The sequence below is a fragment of the Pogona vitticeps genome, chromosome 4, assembly GCF_051106095.1.
Source record: "Pogona vitticeps strain Pit_001003342236 chromosome 4, PviZW2.1, whole genome shotgun sequence".
In the NCBI taxonomy this organism is placed as follows: Eukaryota; Metazoa; Chordata; class Lepidosauria; order Squamata; family Agamidae; genus Pogona; species Pogona vitticeps.
Genome location: NC_135786.1, coordinates 125,566,168 through 125,576,420, shown reverse-complemented (window position 1 = coordinate 125,576,420; position 10,253 = coordinate 125,566,168). Strand labels below are relative to the sequence as shown.

At 42.0% G+C, this 10,253-nt stretch overlaps 1 long non-coding RNA gene across 1 annotated transcript; it reads right to left on the bottom strand.

The window, feature by feature from the left end:
- Positions 1-987: 987 nt before the first annotated feature.
- LOC144588905 (uncharacterized) lies at positions 988-9,737 on the bottom strand. The gene is made up of 2 exons (XR_013544659.1): positions 7,724-9,737; positions 988-6,403 (listed from the first exon to the last, which is right to left on the bottom strand). It is a non-coding gene; the product is annotated as an uncharacterized LOC144588905 (long non-coding RNA).
- Between the last annotated feature and the right edge of the window lie 516 nt (positions 9,738-10,253).

Here is a 10,253-nt window from a genome sequence, read left to right as displayed (position 1 = left end):
TTGGACTACAAAACTCAGAATCCACTGGCCACTGTGTTTTTGTGTTTTAAAAAAATGTTAAAAAAAATAAAAACAAACAAATCTACATATACACTTCCTGGGCTCCCAGGACCAATAGAGACAATCTGTTCCTTCCTTTAATGGAGACCCATCCCCCTTGTTTTACTGATTGATTTTTTTTAATTTTAATAAAAGCATAATAAAGTGAAATAAAAAGTTTAAAAAGTTGTGTGACAGATTTGAAACACTTTTGTCAAGTGGAGAAGAGAAGACAAGTGTGACGTCCTCAGAGTCACAAGCCACCGTGACAGAGAGTGGATGTGCGGAGGGCATATTAATAGACATAGAACCAGAGGAAATGATACCTAGTCGACCCGCAGAAGTGTGCTTGGTGGAGGAAGGAGGGGAGGAGTTGGATTTGATCCTATGGGAGGATATAAAAGGGGGTGAGGAAGCGCGCCTGTTCAGTTGGACGGGAGATGGTGCTATTAGTGGAACTGTAAGTCGAGGGGTGCAAACGGATCCCATGCTCGATATAGGGACGGCCGGAATATCCTAAACCTTCCCTAATCTGCAGTTGGGAGGGGGATTACTGCCAGATCCTACCTTTCCCAGCGCCAAAGGAAGAGGATTAAATCCTCTAGAATGGACGGTGGTCGTGTACCCCCTGCAACCATCCTGGGGGGAGGAGAGTGATCAGACCTGGTCCCTCTTTCCTACAGAAGCCTCCAGAGGGGGATTGGGCAAATATTTTTTCTCCCCCCCCCCGAACTGCCTTTCTCCCCTACCTGTCCCAAAGCGCTGGGCGTGAGCTCGGAAAAAGCTCTGAATCCTGTGCTGCTGGCTGTGGGGTTTGAGTTGGAGCGGAGCGGACGGAGTCTAACGGAGCTGGAGCTCGGGACACAGGGGTCGGCTGCAGACTGCTTGGCGGAGCTCCGGAGGCTCCTTGCTTGATCTGGGAGGCATCTTAACGGAGGACGCAGCTTCTGGGGTCTGGAGACCAGAGAGATCCTTCTGATGGAGTGGGTGGATGGAATGCCGGATCGGAAAACCGGTTAATCTGTTCCAATAGGAGCCTATTCAATACATTTCAATGGTGAAAAAAAAATCACCAAAAATTCAAAAAGACTCAGAACGAAGCCAGATTACGTTAATGAAGGTTTTATTAGGTGCACTAATGATTCCAAGCATTTTAAACATTTTAAAAACATTTTAGAATATTTTTAAAATAGCGAAAACAGGGCTGTCAAAAAAAACGTTAAGCGAAACAGGGGACCTAAAACTGTCATCGTTAAGTGAAGCAAGGTCCCAAACATCGTTATGCAAAAATCCCCCATAGGAAACATCGTTAGGTGAGGCGGCAAAATTTCCAGCAAAGTCCATCGTTATGCGAATTCATCGTTGAGCGAGGCACTCGTTAAGTGAGGCACCACTGTATTTAATTTTTTTCCCCATTGAAACTATTCTGAGAAACCATGAGTGGATTTCCCATTTCCAGTTGCTACTGTGCAGCCTAATTTATGTGGTATGTGACAGGATGCAGCCTAGGGGAAGATTTGAGGCCTCTCAATCCTTGCTTTGCACAAATCTACAGTCTCAGAATAACGTGTATGGTTGTGGTTGACAATTCTCATAAAGGATATTGTAAAAGATTAGGAAAAGGACAACAAAAATAAACAAGGGACTGCAGCAAGTTCTCTGAAGAAATATTACATATCTGGAGCTTTTTCAGTTTTAAAAAATCGTACTATTTGTAAAATTGTGCATAGTGTGGAGAGTGTATTTCTTCCTTGTGCCATAATATCAGAATCAGGGATCATCCACTGAAGTTGAAGAGTGGAGCTCTCAAAACAAAACACAGGAAATGCACAATACATAGTGAAATAATGGAATTCACGACAAGATTCAAAATGGCCAGCACTTTAGGGCTTGACAACCTGGACATATAATGCAGTAGATACTATGGGACTGAGATGGTTTGGTTTGCATTTTTTTTCTGTTGGCCACATGATGTAAAAGCCTAGGCAAATCAATCTGGACCTGCCTCCTCCACAAGAAAAAAATCTGCAAGAATTGTACTTTTTAGCATGCAGGGTGTCACTAGAATTTGCAATTTATGATCTTTCAGAATGAAATCATATCTCTCTCTCTCTCTCTCTCTCTCTCTCTCTCTCTCTCTCTCTCTCTCTCTCGTTATGCTTCTACAGCTTAAAACAACAAATTGCCCACAGGCATTTTAACCAAAGGCCCACTGAATTATACCAAAATATTATTTTGCATTGTATATTTAGGCAACAGGGATGTGTACAGTTTATTTTTAGAGTAACTGTCGTGACATGAAGTTACAGTTATGTTCACAGCTGCTTTCTGAGGGGTGTCAAGACAGACCTTTGTTCTGAAAGATCTGTGACTAGAAATATTCACTTAGCCCTAGCAATGCACATTCCACTGTGCAACAGTGTCACCCAGTGGATAAACACAAAGTCCCTTTCTTACAGGCATCCTTCTTTATTCTAGATAATAGGGCAAAGGTATCAAAATGTCTACAATGGTTGTTTGACATTTCAAAAAAAAAATCATGACAATGTAATGCATAGAAGCTGAGCACTTCAGATAAATTAAAGCTACAATAGGAGTCTGACTACTCAGAATAGACTTAGAAGACACGGTAGCAATGGTAACTGTGTTTACACAGTATTTTTCTGTTTTGTGGTATAATTGCAACAGTCGCATAAAGTAGGTAAGATCATCCCCATTTTCTGGATAGGCAGCCAAAAGGTTGCAACTTGCTTTGTACCTGGTATCAAATTCATGGTGGAAGCAAAATTTAACCCTATTATACTAGTTCAAAAGGAGGAGGGAAACTGTAATCCCAGGATGTAGAAAATGGCATCATTCTCTTAGAATGGCAGAGCTGGAAGGGGACCCTCCATATCATCGAGTCTAGCCCTCTCAAGGAGGCACATTGGGGAATCAAACTCCCAACTTCTCACTTTGCACACTGGAATAAGGAATATTATATTTTCAACATCCTAGGACTAGTTTCCCACTTTTTTGAAATAGTAATAGTTCCTTTTTGTTATTTTAAAATTTGTCCCTAGCCATTTTAAACCTCATAAAGATATATGGAGACCTTTCCTTAAATTGCCGAAGTCCATATACACCGTGCTATTAAGCTGGGTGACATTTAAAAGCTCACCTCCCAGAGTCTGGTTATCCTTGAGAAAATATTCTGGTAGATCTATTTGATCTGCCTCCACTCTCAACCACCTACTCTTCTCTCCCCCTCTCTCTCCTTTTCTTTCCCCCAGTTAACTCCACCCCCACCAACTCCTATTGGGCCATGCAAATATCAACATAAATATTCAATAATAATAATAATAAGTGTGCTGTCAAGTCAGTTCAGACTTAACACTGACCTTTTTCAAGGTTTTCTAGGCAAAGAATACTCAAGAGGGGTCCTTTCTTCTGGGGGCATCTTGCGACTCTGCAGCTTGCCCAAGGCCATACAGGTTGGCTCTTCTTGGAGGCACACTGGGGAACTGAATTCCCAGCCTCTGGTGCTGCCACCAGATGAGTAGCTCAATGAGCTTGCTTCTTAACTAGGAATATAACATAGTGTTTATGTGAATGAATATCCCTTGTTAAAAAAAATCTATAACTAGATTCAATACTGGCTTTAATTCTCATCTCACTCTTTTTGCTGTTGCTTCACTTCTAAGGCTTCTAGGCTATCTAATACGTATCTCCTTCAGAATTAGGTACAGTGGTGCCTCACTTGACAACATTAATTCTTTCCAGCGAAATCGCTGTAGAGCAAAAACGTCAAACGAAATAAAAAACCCCATTGAAACGCATTGAAAACCGTTCAATGCGTTCCGATGGGCTGAATACCTGCTCGTCCAGCGAATATCCTCCATACGGTGGCCATTTTCTAGTGCCTGTTAAGCAAAAAATCAGTCCTAAAAACAGTGGGGGCCCATTTTCTTTAGCCAGTGGCCATTTTGAAACCCGACGATCAGCTGTTTGCTGATAGTCGTAAAGCGAAAATCGGTTCCCGAAGCAGGGAACCGATCATCGTGAAAGGGAAAAAACCCATTTAAACCATTGTTTTGTGATCGCAAAAGTGGTCGTGAAAACTTCAACATTAAGCAGACTCGTCGTTATACAGGGTAATCATCCAGCGGGGCACAACTGTAGTTTTCGTGACCATGTGAGCACAGCATACATACAGACTTGTAATTTTATTTTAAAGATAATGCAGATCTGTCAATCTCCACTATCACCAGATTGGAAGGTATGAAGGCTGTACTCTGCAGTATTTGCATAAAAGAATTATCATAGATGAAAAAACAAGAAATGAGAAAGTAAGCCACTTGGAATCGGAGATAACTTCCTTAAAGCCAAAATAGAAGGATAGCAGTTCACAGCTGAGATAAAATATATACACACGCCAAACGCACACATCAATGAACTTAATATAAGCCAAGGCTTTTTACTTATTTATTACATTTATATCCAGCAGATCTAGCAGCGCATCTACTGGGTGGCCAACAACAAATAAACATGCAAAGAATCCATGTGCCCACCCACCAACAGAAAACACTGAAATCATAAAAATGACAGGGGGGAAAATGAATCCCTCAAAGACAGTGGCAAACTAATACAAATACAATCACATGGAACAGCAAGAAAATCATGTGGGGGAGGAAGATATCTGAAGGCCTACTTAAAAAGCTCCGATTTTAAACATTTCCTGAAGGTCAAGAGAAAGGGAGCCTGGTGCACGCCCACAGACAATGCACTCCACAGCATTGCAGCCACCACCCGAAAGACCCAGTGTGGTGATCTCCCCTGAAGCCCATATTCCCCCAGGCTTTCACGAGGTTCTCGCCTTTCTTCTTTCTTGGCTGCCACCAGGTATTGATACCTCAATACCATTCAATTAAGGAGACGTGTGCTTTTAAAACTTAACTCATTTATTAGATCAGGGAAGTTAACATAAGATTAATATTCGATAAGTAAATCACAGGTTGCTAATCACTCGTATTTGTATCAGTTCTACTTTAACTTTAAATCTCTAATAACTCTCTGTACCATTCAGCGTTCTTACAGATCTCTAACTCATTCTAAGTTCACTTTTAAGTTTCACACTGTCTCTCACTACCAGAATCTCCCTCAGACTGCATCCACCAGCCTTTATATCCAGCCCCCTGCCCCCTTGGCTCCACCTTCCATCCACCCATTGGCTTCTTCTTCCCTGTTCTGCTGTGATGGACAGGTGAGGGCAGGGCTGTTCACTACACCCAGTTCCTGGTGTTAGATTTCTGGGCCTCTCTTAGGGTAACCATGTGTAACTGCGAAGTCTGAGAAGACCAGATAGCCCAGGTAGACAATTTTAGGGAAAATCTCTCCAACAGATAGTGAGGTCACAAATTGTTACCCTGTTTCCCTGAAAATAAGACCTAACCTGAAAATAAATCCTAGTATAATTTTTCAGGATGCTCGTAATATAAGCCCTACCCCAAAAATAAGCCCTAGTTCAGTGAAACCCCGCTCTCCACCATTGTGCAGCAACTAGAAGAAGATGACATGACTGTATTTGAATAAATGTAGATTGTTGTACGTGGGGGGAAAACATTCCCTGAAAATAAGCCCTAATGCAGTTTTTTTGGAGGAAAATTAGTATATGACCCTGTCTTATTTTCGGGGAAACACGGTAATAGCTTTATAAGTTAGTACTAGCACTTTGAATTTGGCATGGAAGCAAACAGGAAGCCAATGCAGGCATGCCCAAATCAGAGAAACATGGTCCTATCTCTACACTCCTGACAAGAACCTGACCGCTTCATTTTGTACCTCCTGTAGGTTCCATGTTGCCTTCAAAGGCAACCCCACATAGAGAGCATTGCAATAATCATTCCTAGAGACTCCCAATAAATGAATCAGTGTGGTCAGGGATTTTCTGTCCAGGAAGGGCTGCAACAAGGAAATCTGCTGCGGATGGAAAAAGACACACCTGGCCATGGCTGATATGCTTCTCCATGGAGAGTGTTGGGTCTAGAAGCACTCCTAACTTGCAAATCAGGTCTTTCAGAGGGAGCATGATCCCATCCAGACCAGGCAAAATGCCTCCTAGATTCTCCTCCCAACAACATGATCTCTATTTTGTCCAGATTCAACTTCAGTCTGTTAGCCCTTATCAAGGTCACGCACCACTCCAGGGTCTGAACGACTTCCACTGCTGATGAGGAAAAGGAGATATATGGTTGCATGTCATCAACGTATTGATGACAGCATGCTCCAAATGTCTGAATGATCTATCCCAACAGCTTGAAGAAGTGATTGTTGTTCCTTGTTCTATTCTACAGAAAGTTTAGACTCCACCGTGGCTTCGCTCATGCTGAAAAGGAGGTTTGTAGATGTAATATTAGTTTGCTCTGCACTTTCAATCCATTTTCTCAAATCTATGGGACTCAACATGAACATTCAAAATCCATGCACCCATTCCAATCAGAGAAACATTTCAGAAGTTTTGTTTTCTACAATTGCCCAACAAGTATGCAGCTATTTAAAAATTTTCAGTTGAGTTCTGTTAAAAGTTCTGAAAGAAACTTAATACATGTCTGAAGTGTGAATTGCAATTTTGTTTATTTAATTTCTGTAACAGCCTTAGGAAACAGAGTAGTAGCATAAGCTGAAGCTTCAGGTACAGCTCTCAACATGAATGTGCCAAAGGCTTATATTGCTATAAAAACCAGTAGCAACAGATATAGAAAGGCCAAGAATACCATCTGCATTAAACATTTACATGTAGACTCTTCTTCCTGCCCAGTACGACCATTGCCCTCCACAATAGATCAGTGAAAACAGACCACTCCCCCTTTTCTAGGTCTGATTGTTCAGACTGAAGATCAGTGAGTAAATAATATCTCAAAATTCACATCTTGATTTCTAGGGACTAGAACAGAACCTATGGTTTCAGAGAGAGCTGTAAAAGTCTGAGGAAAGAAAGATGTTGAACTAATAGCTGGCTTTTGTGTAGAAGATCTGAGTACTTTGTTGGCAGGGGTCTTGCATTTAGGGGCTGGACTGAGACTACATAGATAATTTTGGAGGAATAAGGAAATGCGGGCTTGTCCTATTACCTCCCACAACTGCCTTATTAATTTTATGAACTCATCTTCATTTAACACAAGGAACAATATATGTAAAAGAGGTGGGGCGAGGATAAACTGCAAACTTGGTGGAAAGCGTGAAAGTGTGGAAAATCAAAACGGCTGCCCAGCCATTGCAGAAACAAAAATGGGTGATCACTTGCTATTGCTATAAGGAAGGCTGAACAAGAGAAAGTGTCCAGTGTGATGGTATGGAAGTACCGCTGTTAATGTCTATCTCTGCTTTTTAGCAGGTGTTGATGCAATGGAGGATAAATGTTTGTCACAGTGTTGAGGCTAGTCTAATTCAGTGGCAGAATTGTGAGTGGCCACCATGGCAGATTCATAGAAAATTTTGGGTGAATGCCTCTTCCCTGACACCACAACTGAAAAGTCTCCCTTTTAGCCATTATCTGCAGGTTTAACCATCGAAGGCTTTCATTTCCTACTCTCTCAATTGCTGGAACCACCTCAGCCTGGCAGCTACTTTTGGCTAGAGAAACTAAGACTCTGGCTGACATGTTGGAAGATGAAGCATGGATGGTGAGAGAAAACAGCAATCCCACCTTTGATCAGCTTCTCACGGAGACCGAAAGGAAGATGTATTGAGCCTGAGAAACTCTGAGATGCTTGAAGGCTGAGGATTTAAGTTCATCTCACACCTTGGTCATTTGAAGAGATTTTCTAGACTATTTTCCTATGGAAACAATACCAGGCAAGAGAAGCGATAAAGTAACAAGAAAACAAACAGATTTTTTTTAAAAAAAGATTAAGAGCCAAAGAAAGTCAAGGACAAAGAGGAAAAAACCGGATACCTTGGGTTTGAGTAACAAATTACAGTTCATTTGGTTAAGAGCGCATTTGTTTCAGGCATTATCAGAGTTATCTTTTGATAAATATTCATCAAAATTGCAAGTAATGTCTCAGGTTTGCCAAGTAACTAGACAAATTTATTTATTTAATGTTTATTTGTCTTATTTATAGACCTCCTTTCTCCTGAACAGGGGACTCAGGAGAGCCTGGGTAGAAATGACATACTCTGCTCCTAATTCCTCTTGTTAAAATTGCTTTCCAAAAACTATTGTTGCTGTCTTGTTGGCAAATAATATATGAATTACAGTATCACATTTGAGGATATATTTTTTTCTTCCTATTACCTTATTCTGTTGTTCAATATTATCCATGTTCTCTTCTGAATGACGATTGTTATGGTTGATAGACACCCGGCAGGGATGGCATCACTCTCCCTCTAGATATTGGAGCTCTGATGTCATATCATGTGATCTGCAAAAATGGAGGCTTGTTTTGGTAACTGGTTCTTTGAGTGGCCATCTGTGAACTCACACTAATAGGTTCTGTGCCTGCAGAGATAATTGTTTGTAATCTTTCAGAGCTGAGCTAAGTACAAGAAACCTGCCCCCTTGCCCCCCCTCCCCATAATGCATGTCACAGCATGCATTGGACAGATTCCTTCAGTTCAGTCCACTGCAGTAAGGAAGGAGTAGTACTTGGACCAAACACCAAAGGGGAGGAGGGTGGGTCATGGACGTTCACAGAAGAACCACCGTTGTGGAAGCAACCCATCATTCTTGGTGGCCTGTGTGTGTCACACTAATGGGAGACTGAAAAGCTAAACCGCCTGATCGAATGATGTCTGGACAGCAGTGAAGAATTGATTTGCCAAATGATGAGTCAGATTGAAACTTGATGTCCAAACGTAGTGGCAACAAAACTCAGGGGCTGTGACCGCATATATTGGATATATTGGACCAACAAATATTGGATAGTGAGATTTTCCCAGAGACTGGCAGCTGAAGTTGCAAATGCTCTTGTTGAGTGTTTTTAGGGCAGACAATGGAGGAAGTTTGGCAACTCAATATGCCAGTTGGATGCAGTCCATTGGATGGAGTGGATAAAATGTTGCAAGGAAACTGTAGAATCCTTATAACTCCCAGCATAACACACAAAGAGGCAGGGAGAGCACTGGAATGATGCAGTTGTGGGATTGCAAAAGACCAATATCATAAGTGCACTAAGTCAGTGGTTCTTAACGTGGGCGATAATGCCCCCCAGGGGGCGATTTCATTTTTCAGGGGGGCCGTAGAACGAAAAGGGGCGGTGTGGGGGCGCTGGAGCAGAAGGGGGGCGGTAGGGGGGTGCTGGAGCAAGCCAAACCTGTGAAGGTGGCTGCAGCCTTTTTACAATGTGCATGAATATATATTTTCCTCCAATCTTAATTTAGTTTCAGAGTTTTCGTCTTGAAATTTTTAGTTCCTGCATTGCAGTTTGCTTTTATGCCCTTTTTATATTTCTTTTTGCGTCTTAAAATTCGCTTGAAACTAAATCATTAAATGTTACTTTTGGGGGGCATTTCATTTTCTTGGAATTGAATTTTGTTTTCAGGGGTCATTGCATTTAAGTGTCATAAATAAATAAATAAATAAATAAATAAATAAATAAATAAATAAATAAATAAATAAATAAATAAATAAGAAAGATATCATCACCGTGGGGAGGGGGGGCGATGATAACTTCCTCAATGGCTCAAGGGGGTGTTTCTTTCAAAAAGGTTAAGAACCACTGCACTAAGTGCATTCCAGAGGGAGCAGGCTCTGGATAGAAAGCAGGTTAGGCATCCTTCAGTCTCGAAAGACTATGGTAGCGTGCTCTGTGTGGAGGACTTGGAACAGCGTCTAGTGTGGCTGAGGAGGCCAATTCGAGAGTGACAATCCCTTCCACACTGAAGACAAATCCAATCTGTCCCCTGTCCAGCTCCCTGGTTTTGCTGCTTTTGTGATTTCCTCTTTGCCTCGGCCTGCTGGGCAAGGGTCGCTTCAAATTGGGAGAGGCCATGATGCAGTGCCTGCCTCCAGGCTGAACGCTCAGATGTCAGGGTTTCCCATCTGTTGAGGTCTATTCCTAAGGCCTTCAGATCTCGCTTGCAGACGTCCTTGTATCGCAGCTGTGGTCTCCCTCTGGGGCGATTTCCCTGCACTAATTCTCCATACAGGAGGTCCTTTGGAATCCGACCATCAGCCATTCTCACGACGTGCCCAAGCCAACGTAGACGTCGCTGTTTCAACAATGTATTCATGC